The sequence below is a fragment of the Camelus bactrianus genome, chromosome 5 (assembly GCF_048773025.1).
Source record: "Camelus bactrianus isolate YW-2024 breed Bactrian camel chromosome 5, ASM4877302v1, whole genome shotgun sequence".
In the NCBI taxonomy this organism is placed as follows: domain Eukaryota; kingdom Metazoa; phylum Chordata; class Mammalia; order Artiodactyla; family Camelidae; genus Camelus; species Camelus bactrianus.
Genome location: NC_133543.1, coordinates 89,434,238 through 89,455,542, shown reverse-complemented (window position 1 = coordinate 89,455,542; position 21,305 = coordinate 89,434,238).

The following is a 21,305-nucleotide window of genomic DNA, read 5'->3' as shown; positions in this document are numbered from 1 at the left end:
ATTATCTCACTAAGTCTCCAAACATCTGTTTAAGCTGAAGAGTGGTAACTAGAATATTGTCCTGTAAATATTCATTTCTCACCTCCCTTGACAGCAGGAATACGTTTCCCATTCTAGAGATGCGGGGTGTGGCCATGACACCCACTGTGGCCAATGGAATGAGGGCAGAAGTGACAGTGCCTGAGTTGTAAGCCTGAGGAGGATCACAGGTTCCCAGTCAGGGGTCTGGAAGCTTCAAAACTCCACCATGAGAAGAATGTGCTTCTGGTAGCCCCTTCCTCCAGCCTATGCCCTGGAATAACCCACACGAGCAGTCCTACAACCTGGGTCTGAGGCTCACTCTTCAGCAGCCTGAAGAAGCGCTGCCCCAGGTGCCCAGCAGCATGTGAGGCAGAAATAAATGCTTGCTGCTGACTGTCATTGAGATTTTGTTTGTTATGCAGCAATAGTAGAGACTATGGATAATTAATCGTATAGATAGAGAAATCAAGGCTCAGAGAGGCTAAGTAACTTACCTGAGGTCAGCCAGCATATCAAAGGCAGAAATAGCGCAGAACCCAGATCTTCCAGACAAATCAAGACCAGGTTCTCGATCCTTATACTGTCTTGCTTCCTGTTTGCTGTCTAAGGAGGTACATTTTGTGTCAAGCTGGGTGATGAGCATAGCCAGGGCAATTGGAAGTAATGAAGTTTCTGGGTCTAGCCAGAAAGATACTATGAATCCAGAGAGGGGTTCCCTGCTCTCTTCATGAGCAGGATGGTCCCTATGCACCCAGAAGTCTCGCCCACATCAGCTATCTTTCTCCAAGTCTGGACCCAAGGCCATGAGGGGATTCCACAGAGGGCCCCCCCCCAGAACCAGGGCAAGCACAGGAATCCCCACCATGCTGTAGTACAATGAGCTCCCCAATGACCCTCTGACCCCTGCAGCTATGCAGGACTATTTCAAGAGACAGCAGCAAACTCCTAATCTGCAAACCACAGTAGGAAATAATAACCAGAACATTCTGAAACAAATTTTTTTTAAGTCAGGAAAAGATATCATCCCAACCAACCACATTTCTGGTTTTTGTGTGTCTGTCCTCACTCAGAATGACTCCTTGTGTTCCAAATGACATTTTCAATTCACAAAACTATATTCTTCCCCACTCCTCAATTCACTTAGAAGTACACCCAGTTCTCTCCTACATGGCACTGGGATATCATTATCTCAGTCAGAGCTTCCTTTTTCTCTCAAGAAATGGAAAATTAGTGAGGAAATGAACAAAGCAGTTGTTCATTAAATGCATTTCCCCAGAAGGGCCCAGAAACCCAGGGAACCCCTCTGACAAGTTATCCAGAACAGCAATAAAACTCTAAGCTGTGGGAGAATATGAGAAGAGGCTCAGTTTGACACACACACAGGAATGACAGGGCTCTCTGCTCTGCTGGGCTTCCCTCCCTGCCTTGGCTCATATTTCCTTCCAGCTCCAGACAACTCTTTAACCTAAGACACAGCAGCACCCTGAGCTCTCGGAAACCCCACTGTATCACCCAGGGATCAAGTTGGCTGCACATAAAAATCCCACTTAACAGTGATGTGGATAAATGGGGATTATTTTCCCTCATGGAAGAAGTCCAGAGGTAGAAGTTCCCTGGCACTGATTTGGTGGCTAAATACATCAGGGAAAAGTTTCTGCAATTCTCTTGCTCTTTCTCTGGCTGCTCCAGCTCCAGACATTTCATAGGCATTCCAAGAAGGAAGGACAAAATAGGGCTAGAAGAAGGGAGAAACAATGCCTATATTAAGAAAGCAAGATTTTCCCAGAAATCCCCAGCAAATCACTATTTACATGTCATTGGCCAGAACTATGCCCCGTGGCCACCTAGCTGCAGGGAATTTGGGAAATGCGGCTTTGTAGAGGAGCACACTGGTGGCCCCAACAAATTAGTACTTGAGGAAGAAGGAGAAACTGTTACTCCAAAGCAGCTAGGAATCACTGATGAACTCACCAACCAAATTTCCAGGATTGGCATCATGCTTGGCTGTGCCACCCAGATCCAGTCCAAGGGACAGCTTCAAATTCATCCCATTCCCAAAGTTAATCACAACCTCTTTTTCTTCTTCAGTCTGAGGCATTATTTCCTAAATACTAAAGAGGTACAGGTAAAGAGAAGACAATGCAAAGCAGTATTTTTGATCTGAACATCCAGACCCCTGCTGCTGATGGGGAGATCAGAAGGAAAGGTGGCCTTTGGATTTTCCTTTTGAGATGACATTTGTCTTTAATAGCAAATGACTTTTATATCCAGAGTAAGCCACTAACAGAATTAACCAAAAGAAAGTAACAAAAATAAAAGTCTAAGGATATGACCCTACCGTCTGTTGGAAAAAGGTAATCAGACAAATTGGGGTCCCCATATTGACAGATTCCTCATGGCCCAGCAACAAACTAGAGCATCATCCTGTGAGTCAGTTCCCCTTGCCCGCAGGTCCCACTGGAGTAAAGCTGTGGGCCCAGATGGATGCTGTGCACACAGTGGGTTTGCAACCCAGATGAGGACCACTGGGACCATGCTATCTTCTAGTAAGCAGTAAGCAAACCTGTTCTTTATCCCAAAGAGAGACATTACCATACCCCTCAAGTGTACTCACGGTAAACACAACCCTGAAAAATGGTCCAGGTAACGAACAGAGATTTGCATATCCAGCAAAAAGTACAGGGACATTCAGAGCCCATGGCCAACTGCCTCTCCCAACGATAAGTAGTTCTTGATTGTTAAAGTGAGCTATTTGCGGTAAGAACAAGCCTGCAGCCAGTATAGACATCCTGAGACATCATGTGCCATCCACCCACTTTAATGAAGAATCAAACCCAGGACAGCACGTGTGTTCATAGTTTCCTCAGCTGTGTTTCGAAAAACATGTGGACAAAACCATCTTTGTAAATCAACTCATATTTTAAACATCCTGGAAGAAAAACCCATAAGTGAATCCTTTCATAATGGAAATACCCATCCCCTAATCCATCTGTTTATAAATTTGTGGGGTTATAAATATTGGATTTTCTTAAAGCAAGCCATACCCATCCTGGTGAAGCCCGGCCATTTGTAGTAAGTTGTGGTGAATTACAAAGAGCAAATCTTTCAAGCGTGTCTGATTTGACCACACCCATATAAACACTCATTGACAAAATAGATCCCATCCCAAATTCAAAACTACATCTGTTTTCTTCTTTAAAACTTCCCCATAACTATTTTTATATGCCTCAGTTCCTGGGCCAAGCCCGACACGGCTGCTTTGGGTGGATGATCTTATTTGTTGGAATTCAAAGCTGTTAGTAAATCAATCTCCCTGCACCCAATGCTTCTAATGCCCGACTCAAGCACAAATTAGCAGGGTTGCAATGAAAGACCTCCAGAATTTGTATTCTATGTTTAGTCTCTTTTCTTATATATTTTTGACCAAGATTTAATCCCTCTAGTCCCCCTACTCCCACCAAGAGTAAGTCATTCCCTCACTGCTAAGAATTTGGAAATTCCACCACTGTTGCTCAGAGCAATATGGCAAAGCTATGGGACTTTCCGGGAAGAAAAATGTCTGCTTTTCCCTTTACTAGATTACATTCCATAAATGTATGAACCACAGGCAGCAGCAGTGAAGTCGGGTCAAAGTGACATAAAATAAGATTTCTCTGCCATACAAGAAAAACAAAAACACTAATAGTAAGAAAGAGAATTTAGAGTACTTGCCAATGCTTCATAATAGTCCTCCAGGAATCCACGGAACAGAGCTAAGAACACAGAAAGTACAAAATAAATTTTCTTGAAAATAAGAACACATCTTATTTGGTATAATCTAATACCAAGTCTTATATTGGTAAAACATTTTTCTGACTTGTAAAAGAATTCACGTGCACCCTTTCATTAAATGATCAGCACAACCTTCTGAGGAAGGGTAGGCGAAACACTTGAGTCAAAAGCAAGTAAAAAAACTGACTTTCTTTTATGGTACCTGAACTGACCCTTAGTCCTTTGGCCTTTCTGGCTGGCATTTGACGTTACCACCTATGCCTGGAGAGGAACCAAAATAACCAATATATAGTTCATTGCCCTCTCTACAGGTACACAGATGGTCACTCAAGTGTCTAACACCAAAGGGGATATAAAAAGAAAGTCGAAATTGGAAGCACACCTCTGCCTTCCTGGACTCAAGACACATGGATGAAAGTGAATCTGCCCCCAGCTCAGTGCCTCACCCAGCAGGGTTCAGGGGCGACCATGCCTATGATTTTGCTGTAATTTTTACTCTAATATTGCCTCTCAACAACCTAATTTGTTGGCTCTTACGACTTTTTTTTGGTGGGGGGAGCTGATTAGGTTTATTTATTTACTTATTCTTAGAGGAGGTACTGAGGACTGAACCCAGGACCTCATGCATGCTAAGCGTGCACTCTACCACTTAAGCTATACCCTCCCTCCTCTTATGACTTTTTGATAACAAAACTCTGAGAGGTCTTCCCAAACTCTACTAGATGCCAGAAAATTGTAAACTCCATAAACAGGTACAGATTTTGAGCTATGGAAAGAAGAGGTCACAAGAGCTTTCAGCTGAAGAGAGGAGGTGGGCGGAATGGAGGCAAGACTAGGGGACTCTGGCAACACCATGTGGTACCATAGAAAAAGACTGGGTTTAAGCATTAAATAGAATTGCTTAACTAACTATGGGTACTTATTTAGCATCTCTGAGCCTCCTTTTGTCATCTGGAAAACTGAACTAGTAATACATACCTCAGATGACTGTTAGGAGTGTTAACAGTGATTGAATGTGTTTGATATACAATAGGGTTTCTTGTTGCTGATTTTGGTGTGTGAGTGCATCGTCCTTGAGGGGACAAATCATATCTCAGTCACCTTTGTACATCCAACATCTATCACAGTATGTGGAACATGGTAAGCTCTCAACACAGCAAGTAGGCCTCACAGGGAAGGCAGAGCTTGAGTCAGAGAAGTATTCAGTGACGTGTAGGGTTTGACCAAGTGAACTTGAGGAATGAGGGTAAATGCAATCTCGTGAAAGATACAGAAAAACTTTAGGACCTCAACCTCAAAGCTGATGCCCTGACTCTAGGACACAGGTCAGCAAACCTTTTCTGGAAAAAGCCAGATAATAAATATTTTAAGTTTTCTGGGCCATCAGGTCTCTGTCACAATTACTTTGCCACTATAGAGTGAAAGCAGTCCCAGACAAGAGGACACAAAGGAGCAGGGCTGTGATCCAATAAGACTTTGTTTATAGACACTGAGTTTTTGAATTTAACATCATTTTACCAATTCTTAGCTTGGGGTTGTAAAAAAACAGGTGGCTGGTCGGATATGATCCTTTGGCCATAGCTATTTCCGACCCCTGCAATGGTGAACCAACCCAGGAACACTGTCTGCACACTCACCATCCCTACAGCTGAATCCACAAAAAGCCCCCGCCTATGCTTCCTGTAATAGTGTCTGATGGCTGCTGTAACAAATCCCACAACACAATTGATCCTCTTAGAGTTTCAGTGGTCTGAATGGAACATAAGTCTCATGGGCTAAAATCAAGGTGTCAACAGGTGTGGTTCCCTCTTAAGGGTCCAGGGGAGAATCCTTTCCTTGTTTCTTCTGGCTTTCAGAGGCTGCGGCATCTGTGGCCATAGCCCTCCAATTTCTCTTCTGTTGTCACATCTCCTTCTCTGAGTCTGACCTCCTGCCTCTCTCTTAGAAAGAACTTTGTGACTCCATTGGGCTGGATAATCCAAGATATTCCCTCCATCTCAAAAGCCATAACTTAATCCCATCTGCAAAGCCCCTTCTGTCATGGAAAGTAACGTATCTGCAGGTTCCTGAGATTCGGATGTAGACATCTTGGGGGCTCTTCTTCAGCCCACCTGACTCTCAGGCTTTCACAGGGTCAGTGCATTCAAAGAGAAACTGACACCACTTAGCATATGGACTGGTGTCCATGCAAAGAATGTGACTTCCCTTCCTCTCCTCCGCCCACAGACCAAGGGGAAAGCTGAGGTCAATACTGTCCCAACTTCACCTCTTTAACCTTGCCCTATGAATCGTAACCATTAAATGAGACACTGCTCCGGGAAGTAATGCAAATGAAAATAACTCCTCCACCTGAGAAAAGCCTCGCAGTATCGGCCTTGTTTCCCTCTGAGTTATTTTTAGAGTTACACAAATTCTACTCAAAGGCATACTAGAGATTTGCTTTCAGCCTCTTATCTATGCCAGCACAGACAATTGCATTATACCTAAGAGAATTAATGTGATTTAATTATATTATATTTGGTGGTAGTTTAATATCAAACTTCTTTTGTATTAGAAATTATTTCTTGGTGAAGTTAAGCTCACTTATTATGCTCATTCTTTATTCATTAAACTCATTAAGATCAGTGGGAATTGCTTATAAATAACTATACTATTGATTCAAAACATAGTAGATAAGTGAGGATATTCTAAGAGTGTGAGAGCATAATGCTTCTGAGTTATTTTCTGGGGAATTCATATATTGGGAATCTATGTGCAGCGTACTTTCCCCAAAATAGCTGACACACCTCTTCTCTCTTCTCTTATGGAGGGTAACTGGATCATAAACAGGCTATTATCTTTCTCAGGAATCTATTAAAAGGAGCCAAAGCCTGGGCCACCACATATGGTTGTACAGGTTGTTCACTGCACAAGGGCACCCACCAAAGAGAAGTGGGGCTGAAATCTGGCCCAAGCTCTGCTCCCAAACTGTATGCCCTGGCACAGGGCTATCACATAAAGTGACTGTATGCCCAAGAGTTCATGCAGCCCCACTTTCAAGGAGGTATCTTTTTCTACTTTGCAAAGGCACTCCATCGACCAGCAGAGGCCCTGGCTGAAATCCAACTGGGAGAGCTTAAGCAAAGAGTGGAAATTTATTGCAAGGTTACAGATTCACTTCTTGGGACTCGAGAACAAGAGGTACAGTAGCTATCAGGTGGGAATAGAACAAAAAATAGAAAGCTGTCAGGAGGGGTAGGTAATAACTAAATAAATCAATATTACCAGCATGTGTAGTCCTCACAACAACCTCGTTAGATCAGAATAATTAATCTCATTCTGTAGATACAGTCTCTTGCCAAAGGTCACCCAGCTGTTAAGTGACAGGACTTCCAAATCCAGGCACATGTCCACAATGTCCTTGTGCTGTTCACTACTCTACACAGCCTCTCTCATCCTCAAGAGGTGGCTGGTGTTCTTAGAGCTACTCACCAATGTTTCCTGTTCCCTCCTTCCAGACACATGGGAGAAATGTACTTCCCTTTGAAGTTAAGCATGTACCGGCAATTTGCTTTGGCCAATGAAATATAAGAAATGATCTGTCACTTCCAGTCAGAAGCCTGTAAGAGCCAGTGTGTAATGTGCCCTCCCCTCTTCCCACCAAGGTGACAGGAGACATTCTAGGTGGTGGTGGCTCTGTCGGCCTGCATCCCTGAGAAAGGACCATGCAGAACAGAGACCTCAGCCAATCTGCAACGGACTAGTAACTCGAGTGAAAAGTAAGCTTTGGCTAACTAAGCCACTAAGAATTGGGCATGTTTGTTACTGCAGCAAAACCCAGTCTATCCTGGCTGGCACAGCTGCCAAGGTCCTTTCCTCTACTTCTATTTCCCGTATGTAAATCGTCCCAGACATTGAGCCACACAAGTTCTTCCCTTTGCCTACGTGCCCAAAACCTTACCATCTTTCAAAGGCCAGCTAAAATCCCACCTGCCCAAAAACCTTTCCTTCACTTCTCCAGCTGGCCTTAACTCTTTACTCTTTGTAATCACAATCATACTCACTATCAACATCATATAAATTAGAATCTGATCATACTGCACATAACATTATTATCTCACTGTATACTGTTTTAACTTGTTTAAGACACGTCTTAAGTCTCCAACTAAATAAGTCTTTTGTGGGCAGAAATCAGGCTATACATTTCTGCTGACCTCGTGCAGTGCAGCCAGAATATTGATGGAATATTGGCACAGAGACCCAATAAATAGTTATGACATCAAACTGTGCCAGAAGAAGAAAAGGAGGAAGAAGCACGAGACAAAAGGAGCAGCAGGTCTGACCATTCCTTCCCCTGTGGACCCTGACAGATTTGAACAGTGGAACTTTCCTCTATACGGAGGAAGGAAAGAGTTAAATTTTAGTAGACCATGTCCTGATACAGCTAACATTGTTGGAGGTTACATTTCTCATTAATATAAAAGAGTTAATTATATATCTTGGAAATTGTATTCATGCCAACTCTTCTTTTAGGGTGAAGTCATGCATGATCCATTTATAGTCAGGCATTCGCGTCTGGTTCTGCAGGGCCATCTTATGTGCCTGCCCTAAGGATCCACGGGGGCTCTAGAAGCCGTTCTCTTAGTGGAACATTTTTCTGAGAAGATGACCTACACTGCAAAATACTTTCTCAAGCCAAAGGCAGGGCATAAATATTTTATAGCATAAAGTCCATGAAAACACATCTTCATTTCTGTAGCGTGCTATCTCAGAACATATCACTGGGGGAACAGGACTTGCCTGCAAGATTCAACAGCACCAATCTGCCAGAGCTCATTAGCATGCCCTAGAGGACGGGCTCAGCAAATAATTCTAGATCCCTGCTGCTCGTGGGCTAGTTAATGTGGACTGACCACACAATGGCAATCCTTGCCACCTCATGAAAAAGCCACCTTGTGTGTCCACAGTGCATTGAACAAGGAATCAGACAATATCAGCTAGAAGGACCCTTCGGGATATCCTTTCTCTACAGATGCGGAGAGAAGGCTCAGAGAGATGATGTGAGTTGGAGTTAGGCTCAAACTTAATCCTTCACTATTTCTGTCCATAACCACAAAATAAAAACTCATGGGTAAAGTGAAAACAGAAAGCAGTCCGCTGATGAGACCTACATTGCCAACTTTGAAGTAAAGTATCGTGTCATCATTTGGGCTTTTCAGTAAGCAGTACTGTTTGTACAGATCTGTGAATAACTTCAAATTTCTCATTAATTATGTATGTTTCCACAAGTACCAAGCCTCACTGGCATCCTTGTCTTGGTATGTTAACCTCTCTTACCATTAATCCTTCGATAAGAAATTATTTCCTAGTAAGCACTCTATAATGATGAATCAGAGGCTGCAGCTTAAATTCAGCTTTCACATCATTTTTTTTCACCTTCACTGATCTCTCACTTTGTTCAAAACTGGTTATAACCACCCAGGTTTCTTGAGTCAAGATGTCACCAAACTGTGTAATTAAATTCTAAAATAAATAGCAAGGCTTCAATGCAAAACTGACCTTTTCGATTCAGCAAGCCCTGTTCAAAGCTTCAGCAGGACAAATAGGAAATGCTTAGTTTTGAGTTGCCTGTGGTCCAACAATAGTTTTGTAATCCCTTTGTCAAGCCGAAACATACAAGGGAAGGACTCACTTTTTACTTGCTATCAGAGGTTTCTTTTATGCTTTCTCACCAAGGACTGCAGATTGGACGAAATCACTATATAACCCTGTTTTCAAATGTTCTTTCAAATGTGGTTTGAATTGTTCAGAGAGAAGAGAAATGGGTGGCCCCTTTAGTGGAAAGGGTCGGCAGTACCCTATTAAAAGGAAAGCTGGGATCATGGTGCATCTCAGCAACAATATTGCTGCCGTTGGAAGGAGGAGTGATCGAGTGATAAACAAGTAACTGCCTGAGAAATCCTAATTAAAAAAAAAATAAGTTTAGCATTCAGCTGAAAATATTTTTGAGCTGGTAATCACCCATCCAATGCAGCCTCTTCTAACCTCCCACTAAAAGACTATAACGGCACTGGGAAACATTAAAATTCCCAACAGCAAAAACCAACACGAAGGTCAATCTAATTCCAGAATCCAGAAAGAAGCTCCGCTATGTATTAAATGGGACTAAACTAGATACCCAAATTTCACTTTGCATCATCTCCAGGATCCACCTCCACAAAACAAGCGGTTTTAGAGATTAGAAGGGAGGGACCGCCAGGAAAGGTATAAGGCTATACGTACTACCTCCTCCCTGACCCCTAATCTGGAAATCAAGGGTATGTATTAACTAGAAAACTGTTTAGAAGCTGCTCCTTCATAGAGCCACAATGCAGCCTTCCCACAACTTCCTATATTCCCTTCAGAAACAGTGACTCTCTATATCCCCCACTTCCCAAAAAATAATACTGAATAGGTATCTATGGAGCACTGCATCCTGGGAAATGTAGTCTCCACAGAGAATTGAGTGCTTTGTGGGAAGAGAGGGCAGAGACAAGAGGAACCTTGTGGGGCATTCGGGGAATTGTAGTTTTCTTTATGCCGTCCCTGTTTAAAAGTGCCAATGAACTGAGGGGTGAACTCAGAATCTCCAGAGTTGATGTGCCTATGAGACAAGGGGATTTGTGCTAGAGTTGTACCCTTCAGCGTGCCCCCACTCTGAAGAAATGAGGAGCGTTAACCATCTGCCAGATGGACAGAGGAAAGGGCCAAGCGCAGGTAAATTGATTAACACTGCCATCTAGCAAACTCTGAGTCTATATAGATCTTGCCTCATTCAAAAAAGAAAGACAACACACAGCATAAGGTCTGTGGGCAAATGCACCAGAGAAGAAAAGGGGGAAAGCATCTTGAAGACTAAGAGGCAGAACCTACTTCTAAAAATGTTTTGCCTAAGGATACAGAGAAAAGAAAAGATGAAACTCAAAAGAATACAAGATGAGGCCTCTATTAGAAAGACAACATACAAATAAGACAGCAGAACAACATGAAGAGAAAGACGGGTAAGGTAAGGAAAGACTGCAGGAAAACAAAACTGATAATATGTCCACAGTGACAGGGATAAAGAGCAGAAATAATAAAATTTGAAGTCAAGTCAATGAATCACGGGATTAACTTGAGATGCTTTGTCAGAATGCAGTGAAACAGAGGAAAACAATGAGAGTTAAAATAAAAAAAAGTGGAAGAGGGAAAAAAAAGAATGAAAAGCAAAAACTGGGGTAGTGTTTCTGAAGAAAATATTAGAATAATTAACACAAAAGCAATAATAAAAGGTAAAGGAAACTACCTTAGGCTGAAGAAATAGAGATACACTATATTCCATTTGAAAGGATTCATCATGATTTCGAAAAAAAAATCAATGAAAAGGGATCTTTCACTTAGATTAATTTTTGCAATTTTTTAAAAAGTAGACAAATGAAGAAAACATCCTTCAAACATTCAAATAGGAAACAATAGGTTGTCTGTAAAAAAAAAAAAAATGAGTCAGCCTCAGACTTCCCTTCTATAACACAATGGCCAAAAATAATTAAATAGAATCTACAAAGTTCTAAGGGGAAACTTGTCTTTTTCGTGTAAACACAACATAAAATTATTCTCATAAAGATTTACTCATCTATCTTTCCTTTAAAAAAATTACTTCATGTAATTCAATCAACCAAGTGATTACACAAAATTAAGATTTTTAAAAATGAAGATGTCAAGATATAAAAGAACTGATGATATACACTAAGTTAACCATAGAGATAAATCTAAATAATTGTAAACTGATTGTAAGCCAAATACAACTGTCAAAATTCATTCTTGAATGAAAAACTCTATAATGTAAAAAAAAAAAAAAAGATTACAATTATTGGGATTTAAAACCCAGTAATACAAGCAAAGTTAAAGAAGAAAGAGAGGAGAAAGTAAAATTGTGCTAAATTTCTAATCTTATTTAGGAATGATTCAAAGATACTGGTTTGGCTGGATTTTTACAACTAAAGAAATATGGTTTAAAGGATGTTTTTTAAGAACTTAAAATTACTCACTAATAGAATGGAGAAGAGGATACATACCTGAAAAAGATAAAACAGTGCAAACGTAGCATTCAGCAATTACTGTAAGCAATCCAAATACCCATCCATGGGATGTTGATTAAATCAACTATTATTACAAAACCATATAAGAGAATGAAATACAGCCATCACAAAAATCACATCACAGAATATTTCGTCTTGAGAAAGAAACTGCAGAGAGTATTGGAAGTAGAAGAGAAATTTCAAAAAGTTTGTGCCCTGTAATCCCAATTTTGAAAAGCATAACTTTTTTACACATTATGTATTTTAGAGCACTAGAGAAATACAAACAGGAAAAAAAGACCAAAAGTTATACACCATCAGGTTAATGGTGATTATCTCTGGGTTGAAAATGAGAATGTTATTTTCTTTCATTTGCTGTTATTATATAGGTAGAGTTTATGCCAAAAGACACTTAAAAAATACAAACATCATAAATATAAATCAATTTCATGCTATATATGAAGCCAGCAATTTTTTCCTGTAAAGGGCCAAGTAGTAAATGTTAGGCTTTGTAGTTCATCTGCCTCTGTTGCAACAATTCAATTCTGATACTGTACTGCAAAAGCAGCCAAATAATATGTAAACAAATGAGCATGACTGTGTCCCAATAAAACTTTATTTACAAAAACAGGCTGGATTTGGGGCCAGAGTTTTCCAATCCTATTATATACTGATACCTGACATGGAAGTTTTAGCAATTACTTGTGTACTATTTTTTTTGTTTTCTGTAGTTTTTCAGATAAATGGCATGTCATGGACACATGGACACATGTTTAGATATTGGACAAGTTCTACAGTCCAATAGAGGTTTCTGTGATGATGGAAATGTTCTCTGTGTCATAGAGGAGCCACTAGCCACAGGTAGGGTTGAGCACTTGAAATGAGGCTGGTGCAACTGAGGGAGTTGATTTTTAAATTTTGTTTTATTTTAGTTAATTTAAATTTAAATAGTCACATGTAAACCACACCAGACAGTGCCGGTCTAGAGCACAGGCTACTGTCTGTGCTTTCCATCAGCCACATCTCAGAAGAGTTCAACTATTTATCACTCTGATCTCCTGCTAGAAAACAGAAGCTCAGGCTCATTGCTTCTCAATTCTTATCAAATATCCCTTGTAAGCACGCTCATCAGGAGGACTGCCTAAAGGACACACTTAGCTACGGCCTTACTCACATATCCAGAAGCAGTCACACAGCTCCTTCTATGCAGATGCTATGTCAGGCTCTGGGGAAACCATGCTGAGTGAAACAGACAAGGTCCCTATCCTCACATTTTTATTCCACAAATGATTCAAAGATGCTGAAACACATATAACAATACAAAGGAATAAAAATGAGTATGAGATCCAAATATATACGGCTTTATAGGGGAAACAACTTAAATGTAAGAGTTGTAAGAAGCTGGAAGGAAAGGAAGGAAAAGGGGGCCCAGTGAAGACCTCAGGGAGTGGTGGGGTCTGTGGAACTGGAGAATGTTGCCTGAAGGGGCCAAAGTCAAGTACATGTTCTTAACACTCTGTAGGCCAAGCAAAACCCATCTGCAGGCAAGAGCCAGCCCACACGGCCACATAGTAACCAACTAAATGTCACTTTATGTAGAACCCAGAGGAGAAATTTCTATCCTGAAAAACTGAGTTTCCACTCAGCTGATATTGGGAGATAGCTGTTTTTATCTTATGGAAACTGTGAAGCTTTTCTTAACTACAATTTACATCATACTTAAACTAATGCAAAGATTAAAGGGTGTAGTTTGATGAGTTTTACAGATGGATATACCCATGGAACCACCACCCAACTGGGATTTAGAACAGGAGTTGGCAAACTATGACCAGTGGGCCAAATCTGGCCTGCTGCCTGTTTTTGTATGGCCAGCAAGCCACATGGTTTTTATATTTCCACATGTTTGAAAAAAAATTTTTAAGAATAATATTTCTTGACATATGAAATAGCTATGAAATAAATTCAGATTTCAATGTCCACAAATAAAATTTTATTGGCAGGCAGCCAGGCTCATTCATTTACATATTGTCTATGGCTGCTTTTGTGTTACCAAGGCCCAGCTAAGTAGTTGTAACCCAGACCATATGATAGGATGGGAAAAGCCTGAAATATTTACTGGCTGATCCTTAGCAGAAAAAGTTTGCCGATCCCTGGTTTAGAACACCATCACAACACAAAATCCTGTCCTGTCCCCTTGCAAAAGGAAATTCTCCACACTCTACACCCATTCCAGGTAATCACTGATCTGATTTCTATCATTATAGATTAAATTTACCTGTTCTAGAACTTCCTATAAATGAAATCATATTATATATATATGATATCCTTTTTATACATATGATTATATATATTATATATGATATCTATCTATAGGTCACATATCCCAAAGGATAGAGAGAGAGATCCCTTTTGTCTGGTTTCTATCTCTCAATATAATGTCCATGAAACATATCCAGATTGTGGCATGCACCAGCGATTTGTTTGCTTTTATTACTGAGTAGTATTTCACTGTATGAATATCCCACAGTATGTTAATCCATTCACCCACTGACAAACAATTAAGTTGTTTCCAGTTCTTAGCCTTGATGACTAAAGTTGCTGCTACCATTCATGTACAAGTCTTGGGTGTACAAGTCAGGTGCAAGTCTCAGCCAAATACTTAGTGGGATTGTTGGGTTATAAGACAGTGAATGCTTTACTTCATAAGAAGCTACCAAAATTCTTGACAGGAATATATTAGAGTTCTAGTTTCATTACATCCTTGTTAGTAGTTGATATCGTCAGGTTTCTTTCATTCAAATCCACCTCATGGGTATGATGTGATATCTTATTGTGGGTTTGATTTGTATTTCCCTGATGACTAATGACATTGAGCATCTTTCAATGTGTTTATTGGCCATTCATATGTTTTTTCTTGTGAAATATCTAAAACTGTGAACATTAATAACTATTCCTATTTTCCTATTTGCTTTGGCTACTTGGAGCTTAGAGTTCAATGTAACAACTTAGCTTAGAGGATGAAATATAACAATGATACAGGACCTCTTGGCCTTTGAGGACTCCAACTTAAATCTTGATTTTGTCATTTGTTTTTCCCCTTATTTCCTTTCCCTCCAAATTTCTTCAAATGCTAATCTTTATCCTTTGTTCTCCATTGCTTTAGTATGACTTAAATCCTACTTTGGAATGAGGCAGGTGACAACCAAATGGAAAAAAGATGAAACTGGCTGACTTGCCTTTTAGGAGACAGGAACTGTGTGGGGCACTGGGAATACAGAGAAGAACATGTTCCTGTCCTCCAGGAACTCATAGGGAAGGGAAGCCAGTGATGAGAAGACAAGACAGCAAATACAGCCAGAGAGGGTTGGGGGAGCAGGGAACTTCCTGGAGAAGATGATTCTTGACTGAATGTTGACTGAAGAATGAGTCCGTCTTGCCCAGAAAGAGAAGGAGCCCTAGGGTTGTGGCGAGGTGTATATGGAAAAGAGAATATTTTAGAACAAGGGACTATTGAAAGGAAGAGTGCATGGTGCATTCTGGGAACTCAGAGAATTTAACACAGCTGGAACTTGAGATGGGGAAGGCTGGGGAAGTGGAGGGCAGTCCTGTGACCTTCTAATATCTCAAGGACCAAAGCAAGTCACGTGGCCAGACCAAAGGCAAAGGCAGGGAAACATCACTCCTCTGTAGTGGCAGGAATTGTCAAGTCACCATTGTAAAGGATGTGGCCACAGGGAATGTGAAGATGGGGGCCATTCATGCAATTTACCACAGCAACATTCCATGAAGAAGTGATAAGCACCTAAAGCAAAAAGACTTCTGAACTACATGTGCCCGCCTGCGTGCTGTGGTGTCATACCTCTGATATGATATGATAGTTCAGGAAAATATGAGAGCAGCACAGAATATCTAGACTGCTGAGAAGTCCATCTTTAAATGGCCACCACTCAGGTACTACCAATCCTGGAGCGCCAGCGAACTGCAGTCTCACCTAACAAACTGAAATCTACCAAACCATGGCGGAGATCACACTGTTCTCTAGATTGGATTTTTGAATTTAGAACGAAAACAGAGATTCCGCCTCAAAAATCCACGTCAGCAGTCATTCCACCGCCCAATTATCATTAAGTGTGTGATTATAACCATCGGATAATTAAACTACAAACGGGCACTAATGCAATTGCGTTGTTAAAAACCATTCCTGAGCACCAAACTCATCCCAGTACTAGTTAACTGTTATGCTAATGTCTGGGCACATATGACTAATAATGAAATGAGTTATAACTGTGTGTTTGGATCACATTACATTGCTTCAAGTGTACCATAATATTTTATAGCTTAATGGAGAATTGGGCTTATAGCAATATAGGAAAAATAAATCTCAGCCAATCATCATCCATTTAAAAAAAAAGTCTACCTTCAGCAGCCGACAAGATTTTAACCATCAATAACAATTACCCTGAAACCTTTCTGACACAATAGGTAGATATTTAATATCAATAACATAAAATACACCCCTCACTAATGGAGATATATTAAGATATTGATTCGTTATGCAAGAAAGTTTATGCTTATTCCAGTCCCACTAGTAATTATGAGCAGGCTATTGACTACTCCTTGAACCACATCTTTTAGTCCATTTCCCTTTCTCCACCCAAGAGTACACTTGGCTGGCAGATAATCAGAACAAACAGACGTTCCTGGAAAATGCAAACCATATGTGCAACGCCAGGCAGCAAGCACTTACTGAACGCCTACTAGGTGCACTCCACTGTGTGGGCGGCTGCCAAGACCACGTGGCTGAAAGGCACAGCCACTTTGCTTGAGATGCTTACAGTCTCGTGGGGGAGACAGACAACACCACAGAACACATCATGGGAAAAGATGGGTCTGGGGGCATGGCGAGAGGCAGCTGAGCCAGAGAGTAGGGAGTTGGACCAGCAACTAATGACTGTAACATAAGTCAGAGGAAGCAGAAGAGGGGCTGGGAGGAAGCGGGGGAGCTGGAGCCCTGCCTCCAAGCATGATGCCGTTTCAACATTTTTCTTAAGTTAATGTGTAGACATGACAGTTGCTAGGACTCTAAAGGGGGAGAAATGTAAAGGGTGTAATGGGAAAGCAAGACCTGGAGGTGCGTACAAAGACAGCACAAGACTGGGGGCTGCCCATCTGGTTCACTAAGCCAACCCAGGGCATTGTCTGCCCCAGCCCGGCTCCCTACAAGGACCCTGGGGCCTGGGGATGCCTCTCAATGTAGATGTCAGTCTCGTAAAGGAAGTGCAAGTGTTCTAGGGCTTGAAACGTGAAAGTTCTTCCCAGGGAGTCGGGGAGATACAGGCGATCATTCTCTCTCTCTCCCGACCTCACTCTCTCTCTCTGGTGGAAACTTGCCAGCCTTTTAGCTTCCATGCCTATAGCTAGAGGGGGTGGTCCCTGTCCCTACATAGTCCTGGATCCCTGTCTCCTGCAAGTGTGGTGAGCAGAGTGGTCTGGAGGGATCGCAGGACTGGCCAGAGTTATCACTTTCCGGCCCCAAGCATCCTATCAAACAGCCATTCTGGACTCCATGAATTGCCAAATCCATTTGGGTAGCAGGAAACCAAATGGTGATGGTGCCACCCAGCTCTGCTAGGTTTTCCAAGAATGAAGCTCATTTGCAGTGCAAAGCAACGGGAAGAGAACATTCTTTTAGTATTGAAGACATGTGCCAATTCCCTAAGCAATGGGAAATGGCAAAGACTGATGTTTTGATGTTGTTGGTTTTTTAAAAGCATTTTTTAAAAATAGAAGAGTCCCTTTTTTTTTTCCCACATTCCCTTCAATGGTCCAGAGGTAAACGGAGTGAAAGAAAGAAGCCCCTTTTTAAATATGATCTGCTTTCTTGTGTGCAGTTTGTTTAGAATGCCAATGCCTGCAGGCTATAGGGGAATTCGGGTGAGAGAATTTCCTTCGTTTCAAATTAAAAAACAAGAGAACTAGACCTCAAGGCCATTTCTGCCTTGAAACTCTTCCTCGAACATGGTGTTTCACAATTACAATACAACGATTAACAAAGAATGATTTTCTTTCAACTAGGAGTAGAAATGAAACACAGACACCCTGCCGGTCACTCCTGGTGGCAAAACTGCTGCAAAGCGAATAACAAAGCACCGGGGGCTGGCTCTGGTTTTCCTATCAGCGCCAGCCAACAAGGAGTTTATATACAACAGTTTGTACAAAACCGTATTTTCTACCTTGATGCCCTGGGGGTGGGGGGATCTTTGCCTCCCTACACTGGTTAGGAGAGCATTGCCTACACAGAGAAGGTAACGCCAATTAGAAAAAGGTAACCAAACTCCGGAAAGCTCATCACAGCCCCAGAACTGCCTCTACCTAAAATTGCCATAACTCGAGGCAAAGGTTAATAAAGCACCTCCACGCTGCTGGCCCCCCGATGCTCCCACCTAGAAGTTCATGGAGCCCTTGAAACCTGTATCCACCACCTTGGGTTATCTGTCCTCTTCAACTAGCTAGTGAACATTCCGAGCCAGGCATGTTCCAATCACCTTTCTATCCTCACCGCTTATGGCAGAACTTGCCAACTGGTAGACAATGAATATGTGTTTATTAAATAAATGATGTAGAATTTGATGCCTAGGGAGTTTGTCACTTGCCCAAGATGGCACAGCTAATTAATAACAGAAGCAATTCAAGTCTCTCATTTCCCAGCCTGCTATGTTTCCTTCTCAGTGCCCCGAAAGGAGTTCAAGATGATTAATAATGGCTTCCACTGATTGAGGACTTGTTATGTGCCATGTCCCCAGCCCAGAACTAGGCATATATTATTAATCTAATCTTCATCACAACCTAGAAGGTAGACAGTCCCCATTTTAGAAATGTTGAATCCATGGCCCAATCCGTCCAAAGTCACAGAGCAAGGAAACCGCAGAGCTGGCCCCACAGCCCATGCTTCCAGCCGCCAGCACTGCCTCCTCCATGATCAATAGGAACCACACACATTTGCGGGCAGGAATCCAAAACGGCACAAGACCCTGACGTGACTAATACGTTGTTGATGCATTTTTTTGAAGATTTGAAAGTGTTTCCTTATGGTGAGAATTTTACGGAAAAAAAATCAGAATCAAGTTAAAAGTCAGAAGGGGAGAAAAACGGAAGTCTGGAGGAGCTGTCTACCTGTTTAAAGAGTCTTAAGGCACAACCTGAAGTCCTTTAGGGACAGAAACATACAGGGAGAGGCGAACGCTGTCCACGAGTCAGCAAGACCCAAGGGATTCTGGGAGCAGCTATCTGCTCTGGGCCTTAGTCCTGTGAGATTAGTCATTTAAGAGGTTCATAAAAATAAGTAAACAAACTTTCAAAAGGCCTGACCTACATCTTCCTCTAAAAAGCCAGCAAGGAGCTCCTGCTAAGAGATTGTCACAAACACACAAAGAGTCATGTTACTACCACAGGAGACTGTTACCTACAGCTTGGAAATGTGATCTTTTCTGTTCAAATGTGGTTGACTACAAAACAGATTATTCTTTCCTTAAAAGGGCAAAGCGACTGCTTTGTGGCTAGCGCAAATAGGTTTTATCCTGGCTGATGCAGAGTCTGCTTGCGTCAGACTGTACCCAATCACCCAAACCAGCCAGCGCCTGGTCTGATTCCCCCTACCTTATCGAGACAGTCGGATCATGTGGGCTTTTGTGACCTGAGCACCAGGACACCAAATGCTGGTCTTGAGGTTCAAGATCCACAAGCAGGAAAAGGAACCGCAAGCAGATTGGAATCGTACCGACTCCCAATGTCATGGACTATTCGAGCCAACAGAGCCAGGGATGATTCAGTCCAGTGTCCTCATTTTGGAGATGAGGAGACAAAGGCCCAGAAAGCAGTGGCTGGTGGCCTTATGAACCATTTAAGAAAAGGGGCTGCATTACACCAGGGTCTTGGGCCCACAAGGCGCCAATCCAGCAGAAGTTCCATGTTTGCTGTTGTTTTAAATTGGAATTGGTTGCAAACATTAAAAAATTAGGAGGTTCATTGTGGCAGTTCCTAAACAGAGGATTACCATATGGCTCGGCCATTCCACTTCTGGGCATATACCTGTGAAACAGTAAATAAATATATTCATGTCTATTCCCGGCTCCTGGCATAGAGTTCCTAAAACTCTTGTAATTTCCTAAGTGATAAGAGGACCAGGCACATTTTTGTTGTTGTTGTTCTGATATTTGGTCTTTGGTCCCAGTTCGTGACACAGAGATCTTAAATCCCTTGGAATTTCCTGGATGACAGGAGCGTCTTTTGTACTAACGGGGTGACTCTTGGTGGGCTTCTTCATAGCTTCAGAGTGGGGACTGGTCACCAGAAAGACAAGCCATGATTAGGAACTTGAAACTTTCCACCTCACTCCCTATCCTCTGGGAAGAATTAAGTTAATGATTGTTCACGACTACATGATAAAGTCTCCAATAATCCCCAAAGTATGGGGTTTAAAGAGCTTCTGGGTTGGTGCACACATCCACGTGCCAGGAGGGTGGCACGGCCCACCTCTGTGGGAACAGAAGCTCCAGTGCTCAAGACCCCTCTGAACCTCACCCTGTGTATCTCTGTATCTGTCTGTTCATCTGGATCCTTGTTTATATCCTTTATTGTATCAGAAAAATAGTAAATGTCAGTAAGTGTTTCCCTGAGTTCTATGAGCTGTTCAAGCAAATTATCATACCCAAGGAGGGGTTCATATGACTCTGACTTATACCTGGTCAATCAAAAGTACAGGTGACAATGTGGGACTTGTGACTGTGTCTGAGGCAGAGGGGGACAGCCTGCAGGATGTGCACTAACTCGTTAGTGTCAGAAGTGAATTGAATTGTAGGACATCCAGTTGGTGCGGGGGGAGAAAACCCACACGGCTGACGTCAGAAGTGAAGTACTGTGTGTGGTGGCAGTGTGAGAGCAAGGGAGGCAACAGCGCATTCCCCTAGATGATACCCCAAAAGAATGGGAAACAGGCCAAACAGATATTTACACCCCCATCTTCAGAGGACCATTCTTCACATTAGCCAAAAAGCAGAAGCAAACCAAGCACTCCTCAACAGATGAATGGATAAACAAAATGTGCTAGATACACACAGTGGTGTATTATTCAGCCTTAAAAAAGAAGGAAATTCCGACACACACTACAACATGCATAAAACTTGAAAACATCACACTAAGTGAAATTAGGCAGTCAGAAGAGGACAAATATTATACCATTTCACTTGTATGAGGTCCCTAGAATAGTCAAATTCATAGAGAAAGAAAGTAGAATGGGGGGAGGACAAATATTATACCATTTCACTTGTATGAGGTCCCTAGAATAGTCAAATTCATAGAGAAAGAAAGTAGAATGGGGGTTGCCAGGGACTGAGAGAGAGGGAAATGGGGAGTTAATGTTCAATGGGCACAGAGTTACAG